The following is a 12969-nucleotide window of genomic DNA, read 5'->3' on the forward strand; positions in this document are numbered from 1 at the left end:
TAAAATTATGATGGGGTTTAATGGGGTAGATGTCGAAGATGTTTCCACCTGTGGGGGTAGGTCCAAAATTAGGGGCCATAAATATGAAGATAGTAATAAATCCAATAAGGAATTCAGGAGAAACATGTTTACCCAGAGAGTGGTGGGAATGTGGAACTTGCTACATGGAGCAGTTGAGGCGAATAACAAAGATACATTTAAGGGGAAGCTAGATAAGTACGTAAGGGGGAAAAGGAACAGAAGGATATGTTGATCGGGTTAGATGAAGTAGAGCGGGAAGAGGCTCGTGTGGAGCATAAACACCAGCATAGACCAGTTGGGCTGAAGGGCCTGTTTCTGTGCTGTAAATTCTGTGTAATTCTATGTAAAAGGGTAATCAAGTTATGAAGTAAGTTACAAGAGGAGGACACTGAAGCAGACGACTCCAATAGGTTTCAGGAGAGAGATAGGATTGAAGGAAATGGTGAGAAGGTGGGGAAGTGGGGTTGCTCTATGAAATAGAGAGGGGGCTTGTTGAGCCTAAAAATATCTTCTGCCCCGAATAATCTTTTTTTAATTTCCAGGAACTGAACTTATTTTGTTCTCCTTTGGGACTCTGATGGGCAATGTTGAGTGAGCTTGTGACCTGTCAGTCATTTTTGCCCTTCTGCCCCTCATTGTAACTAGAACCATAGAAAAGATACAGCACAGAAGGGGGCCATTCGGCCCATTGTGTCCACGCCGGTTCGAAGAACAACCAGGTGCCCATTCTAATCCCACCCTCCAGCACCCGGTCCGTAGCCCTGCAGCTTACAGTACTTTAGGTGCAGGTCCAGGTACTTTTTAGAAGAGTTGAGGGTCCCTGCCTCGACCACCAATTCGGGCCGCGAATTCCATACACCCACCATCCTCTGGGTAAAAAAGTTTTTCCTCATGTCCCCTCTGATCCTTCCGCCAATCAGCTTAAATCTCTGTCCTCTAGTTCTTGAACTCTCTGCTAGGGGAAACAGGTACTTCCTGTCTACTCTATCTGGGCCCCTCATAATTTTGTACACCTCAATCAAGTCTCCCCTCAGCCTCCTCTGCTCCAAGGAAAACAACACCAGCCTATCCAATCTCTCCTCGTAGCTGCAATTTTCAAGCCCTGGCAACATTCTTGTAAATCTTCTCTGCACTCTCTCCAGAGCAATTACGTCCTTCCTGTAATGTGGCGACCAGAACTGCGCACAATACTCCAGCTGTGGCCTTACCAGCGTTTTATACAGTTCCATCATTACATCCCTGCTTTTGTATTCTATACCTCGGCTAATAACGGAGAACATTCCGTATGCCTTCTTCACAACCTTATCTACCTGTACTGCCACCTTCAGGGACCTGTACACGTGCACTCCAAGGTCTCTCCCTTCCTCTACCTCTCTCAATATATTTCCGTTTACTGCGTATTCCCTTTTACTGTTTGCCCTCCCTAAGTGCATTACCTCACACTTCTCCGGGTTGAACTCCATTTGCCACTTTTCCACCCACTCCACCATTGATATCTTCTTGGAGTCTACAACTATCCTCTTCACTATCAACTACACGGCCAATTTTTGTGTCGTCTGCAAATTTGCCAATCATGCCCCCTACATTCAAGTCCAAATCATTAATATATACCACAAACAGCAAGGGACCCAACACTGAACCCTGTGGTACACCACTGGAAACGGATTTCCATTCGCAAAGACATCCATCGACTTTCACCCTTTGTTTCCTGTTACTGAGCCAATTTTGGATCCAATTCGCCACATTTCCCTGTATCCCATGGGCTTTTACCTTTCTGACCAGTCTGCCATGTGGGACCTTGTCAAATGCCTGACTAAAATCCATGTAGACAACATCCACTGCACTACCCTCATTAATCCTCCTTGTCACTTCCTCAAAGAATTTAATCAGATTTGTAAGGCATGACCTTCCCTGAACAAATCATGCTGACTATCCCTGATTAAACCATGCCTTTCCAAGTGACAGTTTACCCTATCTCTCAATATTGATTCTAATAGTTTGCCCACCACTGAGGTAAGACTGACCGGCCTATAATTGTTCAGCCTTTCCCTCATACCCTTCTTAAACAATGGTGCTACGTTTGCAGTCTTCCAGTCCTCCGGCACCTCCCCTGTATCTAGTGAGGATTGGAAAATGATCCTCAGAGCATCCGCTATTTCCTCCCTGGCTTCCTTCAATGGCCTAGGAAACAATCCATCCGGCCCTGGTGACTTATCAACTTTCAAGGATTCCAGCCCCTCTAGTACTTCCTCTCTCGTTATGTTTACCTTATCCAATATTTCACACCTCTCCTCTTTAACTACTACGTCTGGATCATCCTTTTCCTTTGTGAATACGGCGACACCGAAGAACATTGCACGATTGAATCCGGGGAATATGATTTCCACCCAGATGCCCCATGCTGTGGGATGCTAGTTGTTCTACTGTAAGAGGTGGGCAAAGTGATGGAAAGTAGGATTGTGATTCCCAGATATTCTAGCGACACATAACGATGACTGGGATCACAGTAACTGTGCAACCCCTTGTGAAATTTTCCTCTTTTTCCCCTGATTTTTCTCCCCATCTCTCCTGAAGGATCATTTTGGAGTCCTTGGACACTGGGCACCCTGAGTGCTCGATGTTCTTGTGTGAGCCTAGACAGCGTGTGTGTCACCGAGCTGTTCGATCATGGGGAGCCTCAGAGATATCCTGATGCCCACACCCGTGCGGAGAGCCTGGGCTCCCGTTCAGCGTCTCCCATCTCCGCCGCATTTACCAACTGTCTGCTTTTCTTGCGGACGTGAGCTTTTCCAGTCCTGCCCCCGTTCCCCTCCCCCCCCCCCCCCCCCCAAGCCTGCGCTGTTCGTGCAGGGGCCAGGAAAACAGACGATTGGTGAAGTTGTCCCATAATCCACCAAGGGACAACTTCAGCAACCAGATGTTTCTCCAACCCCTGCGTGATCAGCACAGTGGGGTCAAACCTGCATCTGTCCATGATGTGTGCCACACATGTTAGTGCAGTAATACTCTTCCCCCTGTTTCCCCCACCCCACCCTCACCCCCACCCCACATAACCTAAAATCAGAACCGGGCCATTCAAGAGAGAATTTAGGAAACACTTCTTCACGCAAAGGGTGGTAGAAATATGGAAACTTTCCCACAAAAAGCAGTAGATGCTCGCTCAATTAATAATGTATATATTAATGATTTGGACTTGAAGGTGGGGGGCTTGATGAAGAAGTTTGCAGATGATACAAAAATTGGCTGTGTGGTTGATAGCGAGGAGGAAAGCTGTCGACTGCAGGAAGATATCAATGGGCTGGTCAGGTGGGCAGAAAAGTGGCAAATGGAATTCAATCCGGAGAAGTGTGAGGTAATGCATTTGGGGAGGGCAAACCAGGCAAGGGAGTACACAATAAATGGGAGGATACTGAAAGGTTTAGAGCAACAATGGGACCTTGGAGTGCATGTCCACAGATCCCTAAAGGTAGCAGGACAGGTAGATAAGGTGGTTAAGAAGGCATACAGGATACTTTCCTGTATTAGCAGAGGCATTGAATATGAGAGCAGGGAGGTTATGCTAGAACTGTGTAAAACATTGGTTAGGCCACAGCTTGAGTACTGGGTACAGTTCTGGTCACCACATTAGAGGAAAGATGTGATTGCACTAGAGAGGATACAGAGGAGATTTACGAGGATGTTGCCAGGACTGGAGAATTTTAGCTATGAGAAAAGATTGGATAGGCTGGGGATGTTTTCTTTGGAACCGAGGAGACTGAGGGGAAATTTAATTGAGGTGTTTAAAATTATGACTGGACTGGATAGAGAGGATAGGGAGGACCTATTTCCCTTAGCAGAAGGGTCAGTGACCAGGGGCATAGATTTAAAGTAATTGGTAGAAGGATTAGAGGAGAGCTGAAGAGAAATTTTTTCACCCAGAGGGGGGGATGGGGGTCTGGAAGTCACTGCCTGAAAGGGTGATAGAGGCAGAAACCCTCAACTCATTTTTAAAAAAAATACTTGAAGTGCCGTAACCTACAGGGCTACGGATCAAGTGCTGGAAAGTGGGATTAGGCTGGATAGCTCCTTTACGGCCGGCACGGACGCGATGGGCCGAATGGCCTCCTTCTGTGCCGTAACCGTCTATGATTTTATGAATAATTTTAAATCCGAGATCAATAGATTTTTGTTAGCTGAGGATATTAAGGGATTATGGAGCTAAGGAGGGTCAGTGGAGTTACGGTACAGATCAGCCATGATCTCATTGAAACAGGCTCGAGGGGCTGAATGGCCTACTCCCGTTCCTGCGTCCAGCCCCACTTCAGATTCTGATGGGGACGCACGTGTCCCAGATCCCCAGGAGCACTCGTTCCTCCCCCGTTTGTGTTCAGGGTTCTTATCAGATGAAGGGTTTAAGCTACGCAGTGCCTCGAGCTCCTTAAACTTCAGCAGTTTTCACTGACAGTTGAGGTTTGCAGAAGTGCTTTGAACCGGAAGTGGAGGCGGATATCTGTAACAGATTTAGAACCGAGGGCAGGGCAGGGCAGGAGAAACCTCTTCACACAAAAGAGTTGTGAGGCTGTGGAATTCATTCCAGGATTAGTGTTTGAGGCAGAAACCTCAATTTAAATTAGCTAGGTGGATGAAGGAAAAGGGATATTGGAATGGGGTGGGTGGATGTTTGTTCACGTTGGAGATTAAATGCTGACGCGGGCCGAGTGGCCTGTTTCCGTGTTGTCACTTCTATGATGTGACTGTCTGAATGTAGCAGGAAATGATTTAGCCTTTTAAAGTCGTACTTAAACCCACGACCTTCTGACTCGGAGGCGAGAGTGCAACCCGCTGAGCCACGACTGACGTGCACTGTGCAAAACCCCTGGCAACATATGGGCGTGCTGCTGAGTTTACATCAGGGACACTGTTCCACTTAGATCCTCCTGGTCCAGGCGGAATTCCATCTCGCTTGCTGGCAATGTTGCATTCTGTGCCTGAACCAGGATCTGCTTGCCTGCTCCAAGAGGGCTGCTTGCAAAGCTGTTTAAACTGGCCTGCAGTTACAGTGGTGATTCTACCGCAGAGCGACAGTGAATTCTTGCCTTGTGTTTAAGCTGTGCAATGGTTTCTATGAGAGACGGTTGGTTGTGCGTGGGTCTATCCTGTTTAGAAAGTCTTGCATTTACACAATAAGTACATAAGAGCTAGGAGCAGGAGTAGGCCATATGGCCCCTCGAGCCTGCTCTGCCATTGAATAATGGCCATTCTTAACGTTCATTGAGATCATGGCTGATCTACCTCAACTCCACCTTCCCGCCCGATCCCCATATCCCTGGATTCCCTTCGTGTCCAAATGTCCATCGATCTCAGTCTTGAGTATACTCAACGACTGAGCATCCACAGCCCTGTCGGGTAGAGAATTCCAAAGATTCACAATCCTCTGAGTGAAGAAATTTTTCCTTATCATGAGCTGCAGACATGCCCCAAAGCACCTCATGCACAAGGAATTACTTTTGTTATTGTAGGTGAAAGCGGCCACCATTTTGTGCACAATGAGATCCCACAAGCAGCAGTGAGATGAATAAGCAGTTAATCTGTTCTCTGTGGCATCGTGCTCTCGCCTAAAGTTCTCTCGCTCACTTGACAGCGGGAGTCGTTGGATAACAATCAGGAGCAGGCTCCCTTGTTGCATCTCCCCCTCCCTACCTTCTCTGGCCCAGTTGAGCTGAGACCAGTCGTGACGCCCCTGCCCCTGCCCCTGCCCCTGGCCCAGAGTGGCTATCTCCGCACAGACCAAGGACCGAACCCAGTATCTCGGGGGGGCGGGGGTGGGTCTGCATGGCTCAGTGCCGCCATGCATTCCCCCAATGAGTCAGCAGGGAGCGACCATCTCATTGAATCCACGGGAAGGGGGACTGTGCAAGAACTTGCATTTGTATGGTGGTGTTCTTGGCAGTTCACCTACGTCTCTCAATTTAATAAAATATGAATGAAAGCAACAGAAGGTCTCATCATCAAAGATAACGTTGAACCAAACTCGTACAACACAGATGACCCAGTAAAGTTATCCCGTTTGTTGCTGAGTCACACAGACCAATAAGATGCCAGATTCAGTCTCCGGCCTGTGCTGAATTGGGTGATCTCAGCATGGTTTCAAGATCCCCATTCACTCCTCACGTCATGTGTTTCACACAAATTTCACAACGGTTACTCAATCTCCTGTATTAAAAATCAGCAGAAATTTTAGCCAGACCAATGTGCTGATATTTAAAATAAAAATTAAAACTAACTTCCCCATATGGTTCAGTTCCTAAATGCGACCTATAGATCAGGCTTCAGGAACACCGTCTGCGGGGGTGGGGGGCGATTCTGGTTCGGATAATGTTCCCTGGGCACCAGCCGGCCTTCTGTACCTGTCCCAGGCCAGGCTGCTTTGTCCTTTCTTATTTTGTTTTTGAATGTAATTTTTGTAATTTGCATCCTGGGTCTCTAACCCTCCCTCACTCGATCTCTCCGTTTTATTCTCTCATGACCCCCTCTTGCTCCCTTGACACCTAAAGGAATCATTAACCTGCTCTTCACAAGATTTCAGCCACAATCATTTCCTGTCCCAGAACATCTGTAGATATGATTCTGTGTAAACTGTGAAGCTGTTTGTTGTTCACATGGAGTTCTGGAGAATGTGCTGGGTCACATGGCCCCGTCCACTCATCGGGCGACAATATTGGGGAAATAACCTTAAAACAGGGCCCAGAGAGTGAACATCTGCCAACTGTTCAACTGTGGAGGGAATCACAGCCAATCCGATCGTGTCGTCACCTGAAGTCCACGGGCAGACTGTCTGGGATGGAAATCTGGATCAAGTCCCACTCCAGAGACTCGTGCACATAATCCAGGCTGACGTTCCCAGTGCTGTACTGAGGGAGTGCTGCACTGTCTGAAGTGCCATCTTCTGGATGAGGTGTTAAACCGAGGCCTAGTCTGCTCTCTCGGGTGGATATGAAAGATCCTACGACACTATTTTGAAGAAGAGCAGGGGAGCACTCCCTGGTATCCTGGCCAATATTTATCCCTCAACCAACATCACTAATGTTGAATGTGTATTCGGGGGTTCTGTAGGTGACACCTCTCTGTCTGAACACGGTGATTGCCTTGGCAACGGGCAGTTGCAGGGGCAGTCTGTAAACACCATGTATTGTTCTATGATGTATAAATGCGTAGGCTTCAAGGAGCTCCTGACAATTACCTGAGGAAGGAGGAAGCCTCCGAAAGCTTGTAGATTTCAAATAAAAATCGTTGGACTATAACTTGGTGTTGTAAAATTGTTTACAATTGTCAACCCCAGTCCATCACCGGCATCTCCACATCAACATCACTAAAAGCAGATTATCTGGTCATTATCACATTACTGTTTGTGGGACCTTGCAAATTGGCAATTTGGAGGCTAGAGTTGAGAGAGAGATCATCTGTCGGAGAAGAATCATCACCTTGCGTCCTGCCCATCTCCCCTGTGTTCACTGACCTACCCCGATCCAGCAATGCCTTGATTTTAAAATTCTCATCCTTGTTTTCAAATCTTTATTTACTTTATCTAAAAAGGTGCTTGTGTAAGTGATGTCCACTGCTGGTCTGGAGCTGGGATTAAATATCGACCGCATTCACTAACATGTGGGAATGGCTTCCTGCCCCATGTGGCCTGTTCCTGATCCAAGCTCGGAATGGTCCAGTTCTCCGCTGGTTACGCTCCGTTTGTCACTTTAGCTCCTCCTGAACAGGTTGGGTGTTATTGTCTCACCCAGTCCGGGGCTGAGCCAGTCAGACCAAGACAATGCAATGTTTGATCGTTGCTCTGTGCTGACCCGGACTGGGTGGTTGGATTGGCGCTGGAGTTGGCCTCTGTGCCCATGCGATATAGTCAGGATTGGCCATTACTGTTCGCCATCCAGTAACCCATCCCAGACAGTCTGCTCGTGGACTTCAGGTGACGACACGATCGGATTGGCTGTGATTCCCTCCACAGTTGAACAGTTGGCAGATGTTCACTCTCTGGGCCCTGTTTTAAGGTTATTTCCCCAATATTGTCGCCCGATGAGTGGACGGGGCCACGTGACCCAGCACATTCTCCAGAACTCCATGTGAACAACAAACAGCTTCACGGTTTACACACAATCATATCTACAGATGTTCTGGGACAGGAAATGATTGTGGCTGAAATCTTGTGAAGGGTTTTGGGTAAATTGCAGCAAGATCTTCGTGTCTCTGAAATGAACTCTCAGATTTCCTAATTCACATTGCGAGCTCGAGAAAGCACCAGTCAGACCTGCCCCTCTCTCCTTCTCTACCTTTGGTATTGACTCCTTCTGTTGGGCAGAGGGCAGAGGGCCACTACAGCTGCTGATTCTGGCCGGACTGTGGTTCTACAAGTGCTGAATGCCCCCTCGTACCTCACCGTACAGCCATGTGTGAAGCTTTATCTTCTTTCTTTCTTTGACCTCAACACGGTGAGGTTGTAAGAGGAGGAAGTGTGTGTCGGACAGAGTACCTGCGCTGCCTCCTGATTTATCTCACCCACCCTCACTCTTTCCGGCCTTGGTGCTGCCCTGCTCTGTGAGCCTTGACCCTTTATCCGGGGACAGTGAGGCCCTGATATTGCTGTTTGTATCTCTGATGTCACGGTGTCGCGAAGCCCACACTCTGGGAGCCAGTATCTGAAGAGTAATTGGAAAGGCTACTGTAAGCTGTATTTAAACAAGTGATGAGGAACTGGGCCGTGATTCTGCACAATCAGTGGGTTTGCGAAATAACCTGAACCAAACCCAACTCCGCCTATCGGTGATTCTCCCAAATCCAGATCGGAAAACACAACTTCAACTTAATTTTCCGGCCCTGGTGAACTGTGGCAATGCCAAATGTGAACTTGGGGAGAAATCCAACAGCTCCCAGTCTCCTTCCGCACCCCCCTCTCTCTTTTTCCCTCTCCACCCCCGGCCGAAATGCTCCTTGCCCATCTCTCTGTCCAATTTAAAACACCTTCTGGAACAGTGAAAGGGGTTCCATTTAATGAATCAAACCCGACCCCACACAAAGCTTTTATTTAAGTTTCAGAACAGTGTGCACGTGTCTTTTTTTGGTTTAAAAGCCGTATTTATTGGACCAGTTCTGTTCTCCTCTGGAAGCCTTGGCGCTGGTGAATGTTGGTGCAGTCGGTCCAGGCTTATTTCAGCTTGCAGAGCCCGGGTACGAGGCTGCAGCCGATGGTTAGCGGTCCGGCTAGTGCCAGACAATTTATTTACTTCGCCCACCCCCATTGTCTGGAAACGCTGAACGTGCAGTCACAGAAATGCAGAGATGTTGCAAGGAGATGGCTGCTTGTTAGAATGGAACAGGAAGGATAGTCAGCCTCTCTCTCTCTCTCTCTCTCTCTCTCTCTCTCTCTGTGGTGGTAGAACTGTGGAGAATGAAAAGGGAGGAAGTGGTTGCTTCAAAGCAGAAAACTTAGAAAAAGCACCATCGGGCACTTGTGCAAGTGAGGAAGGCCCATTTATTAAGAAAGGAAATGGGTTTTCTGAAACATATTTTGAAATTTAATGTTTTGAATTGGGAGCTTGCAGCAGCCTGAGTCTAGGTGAGATATGAAGGATAGGCCCTGCTTTAAGCCTCGGCAATTCCTACAGCCCTTTCAGGCTAAGAAGCAGCTGCTTAATGATTTTATTCCATTCAATTTTTGCAATTATAATTGATTTTAAAAGTCTCATCCTTGTTTTCAAATCCCTCCATGGCCTCGACCCTCCCTATCTCAATAACCTCCTCCAGCCCTACAATCCTCTGCGCTCCTCCAATTCTGGCCGTTTGCGCATCCCCGATTTCCTTCGCTCCACCATTGGTGGTCGTGCCTTCAGCTGCCCAGGCCCTCAGCTCTGGAATTCCCTCCCTAAATCTCTCCGCCTCTCATCCTCTCTCTCCTCCTTTAAGACGCTCCTTAAAACCTACCTCTTCGACCAAGCTTTTTGTCATCTGTCCTAATACCTCCTTATGTGGCTCAGTGTCAAATTTTGTTTGATAATCGCTCCTGTGAAGCGCCTTGGGGCGTTTTACTATGTTAAACGCGCTATATAAATGCAAGTTGTTGTCTGTCACGTAACACTTCCACATTTCCCTGGCTGAACTGTGAAGCTTTGTTGATAGTTACTGAACGACGGCTGTGTGGGAGGGGGGTTTTGAGCAGCCTCGTTGCTCAGTATGAGAACCAGGGGAATTTTGTTGGGGAATAATTGGACGGGAGCCTTGTTCAACTAGCCGTGCCCAGGGCACTGGAATAAATGTCCCACTTCAGTTCGGTACTTGTCCTCGGACAGAATCATGAGGAGATCACAGGACATGTTCAGTGTTTGGGATGTAATCGGGCTTTGTATCATCGCTCTCCTCTCTCGTAAACCAAAGATGACGTGTTCTATTTGCCCAGTTTTCTGCTGCCCTGCAGACCCTGAGTCCTTGCTGGGAACGTTTTTTCTTTGTTCTTGTACTCTTCCCTTTTCTGTATAACCGATCAACACAAACCACCGAGGACCCCAGTCTGTGGGGCAGCAACAGGGGACGCGACAATTGGACTCCGGGCAAGGGAGGGGGCTGAAATCAGCCCTGGTTCAGAGATCCCAGCTGGAAGGTACTTTTGTGCAGGTGTTGGGGGGACAGCAGGCCTTCCGTCCACTGTCAGATAGCCTGGCGACCTTTGTTGCCCCCTCTGAGCGTGTGTGAAAAATGACCCCAATGTGAAGAACATTGAAAAAAAAAGACTTGTATTTATTTCGTACCTTTTACAACCTCAGGACTTCCCAAAACGCTTTACAGCCAATGAAGTGTAGTCACTGTTGTAATGTAGGAAACGCAGCAGCCAATTTGTGCACAGCAAGATCCCACAAACAGCAATAAAATAAATGACTAGATCTGTTATTTAGTGATGTTGGTTGAGGGATACCTATTGGCCAGGACACCTGGAGAGAACTCCCCTGCACTTCTTCAAAATAGTGCCATGGGATCTCTTGCATCCACCTGAGGTGGCAGATGGGGCCTCGGTTTAACGTCTCATCCGAAAGGTGGCCCCTCCGGCAGTGCAGCGCTCCCTCAGTGCTGCCCCTCCGGCAGTGCAGCGCTCCCTCAGTGCAGCGCTCCCTCAGTGCTGCCCCTCCGGCAGTGCAGCGCTCCCTCAGTGCTGCCCCTCCGGCAGTGCAGCGCTCCCTCAGTGCTGCCCCTCCGGCAGTGCAGCGCTCCCTCAGTGCTGCCCCTCCGGCAGTGCAGCGCTCCCTCAGTGCTGCCCCTCCGGCAGTGCAGCGCTCCCTCAGTGCTGCCCCTCCGGCAGTGCAGCGCTCCCTCAGTGCTGCCCCTCCGGCAGTGCAGCGCTCCCTCAGTGCTGCCCCTCCGGCAGTGCAGCGCTCCCTCAGTGCTGCCGCTCCGGCAGTGCAGCGCTCCCTCAGTGCTGCCCCTCCGGCAGTGCAGCGCTCCCTCAGTGCTGCCGCTCCGGCAGTGCAGCGCTCCCTCAGTGCTGCCGCTCCGGCAGTGCAGCGCTCCCTCAGTGCTGCCACTCCGGCAGTGCAGCGCTCCCTCAGTGCTGCCCCTCCGGCAGTGCAGCGCTCCCTCAGTGCTGCCCCTCCGGCAGTGCAGCGCTCCCTCAGTGCTGCCCCTCCGGCAGTGCAGCGCTCCCTCAGTGCTGCCCCTCCGGCAGTGCAGCGTTCCCTCAGTACTGCACTGGGAGTGCCTGCCTAGAAAAGGCTGTCATTTCAGCAGAGAGAAACAGTGATTCCTGCTGCCTTTCTGTCTCACACTGAGCCACACGATCTCCATGATCCTTGGATCAGGAGACGTTCTTGTGGAGGAGAGCTTCGTTCCGAAGACTCCCGTTCTGCTGGCCTGCCTCGTTTATTAGATTGTTCCGGAATGACGGACCAGCTGTATATTGTTTTCCGGTATCTGAGGAGTGGTTGACCCTCTCTGCCTATACAAACAACTCTCTGCACAGTCACTCACTTCCTATGGGCCTTTTCTGTCTTTAATCTACATCTTCTAACGTGACACATGCTCTGGATTCTCCTCAGGAAACCCTTGAGCTTCCTTTTGAAGCAGAGAAAGTTCCTGGAAATCTTTTCAAAACTCACTTTGGACAACTGAATCAGCCACGCTGATTTGTTCCTAAAGAGCGATCTTTTGTTTCCTAACTTGTCGGACAGCAGGCTGCTAAAGATTTGCGGAGCTGGTTTTATGCTCCATCTGTGGAACCCGTACCCTGGCTAGAGTCGACACCGTCAGGTGGGAAGGGGGAGAGGGAGTCCAGAACAAGGGGACATAATCTTAGAATTAGACCTAGGCCAATCAAAAGCGAAACCGGGAATCACTTCTTGCATACATACGAATTAAGAACAGGAGTAGGCCATTCGGCCCCTCGAGCCTGCTCTGCCAGTTGATAAGATCATGGCTGATCTGATTGTGACCTCAACCAAAAGGTAGTGGAAACCTGGAACTCTCTCCTCCAAAAGGCTGTGGATGCCGGGGGTCAATTAGAAATTACAAGACTGAGATTGATAGATTTTTGTCAGGTGAGAGTATCGAGGGATATGGAGCAAAGGCCCGAAAATGGAGTTGAGGCGCAGATCAGCGGCTGAGCAAGCCAGAGGGGCTGAATGGCCTGCTCCTGTTCCTTTCTGGTCTGTGCTAAGTTAGCTGGTGTTGGCCAGTGTGGATGATGCAGTTATCCTCAGTGCTTCCGAGCTGGGGAGGGATGAGAATCAGCTCCTGATCACTAACGTTGAGTGGGTACAAGACCAGGCTCGATCTCCAGGGTAGAATATCTTGCAGACATGTTCTAGGATCACACGTGAAGAATGGCCACCAGCTTATAGACAAGGCCGTAGAGTTTTCCGTGACAGCTGTTGATGTTGTGTTGGGCTCCACTGGGACATGTTGTTTGTCGAAGGGAAAAATGGT

General features: G+C 49.1%; 1 protein-coding gene across 1 annotated transcript in view; it reads left to right on the top strand.

Annotated features, from left to right (window-relative positions):
* iqgap1 (IQ motif containing GTPase activating protein 1) overlaps window positions 1-12969 on the top strand; it is a 113062-nt gene that overhangs the window by 8463 nt on the left and 91630 nt on the right. The gene's annotated exons all lie outside the window — the stretch shown is intronic.

Source organism: Heptranchias perlo, chromosome 38, assembly GCF_035084215.1.
Source record: "Heptranchias perlo isolate sHepPer1 chromosome 38, sHepPer1.hap1, whole genome shotgun sequence".
Classification (NCBI taxonomy): Eukaryota; Metazoa; Chordata; class Chondrichthyes; order Hexanchiformes; family Hexanchidae; genus Heptranchias; species Heptranchias perlo.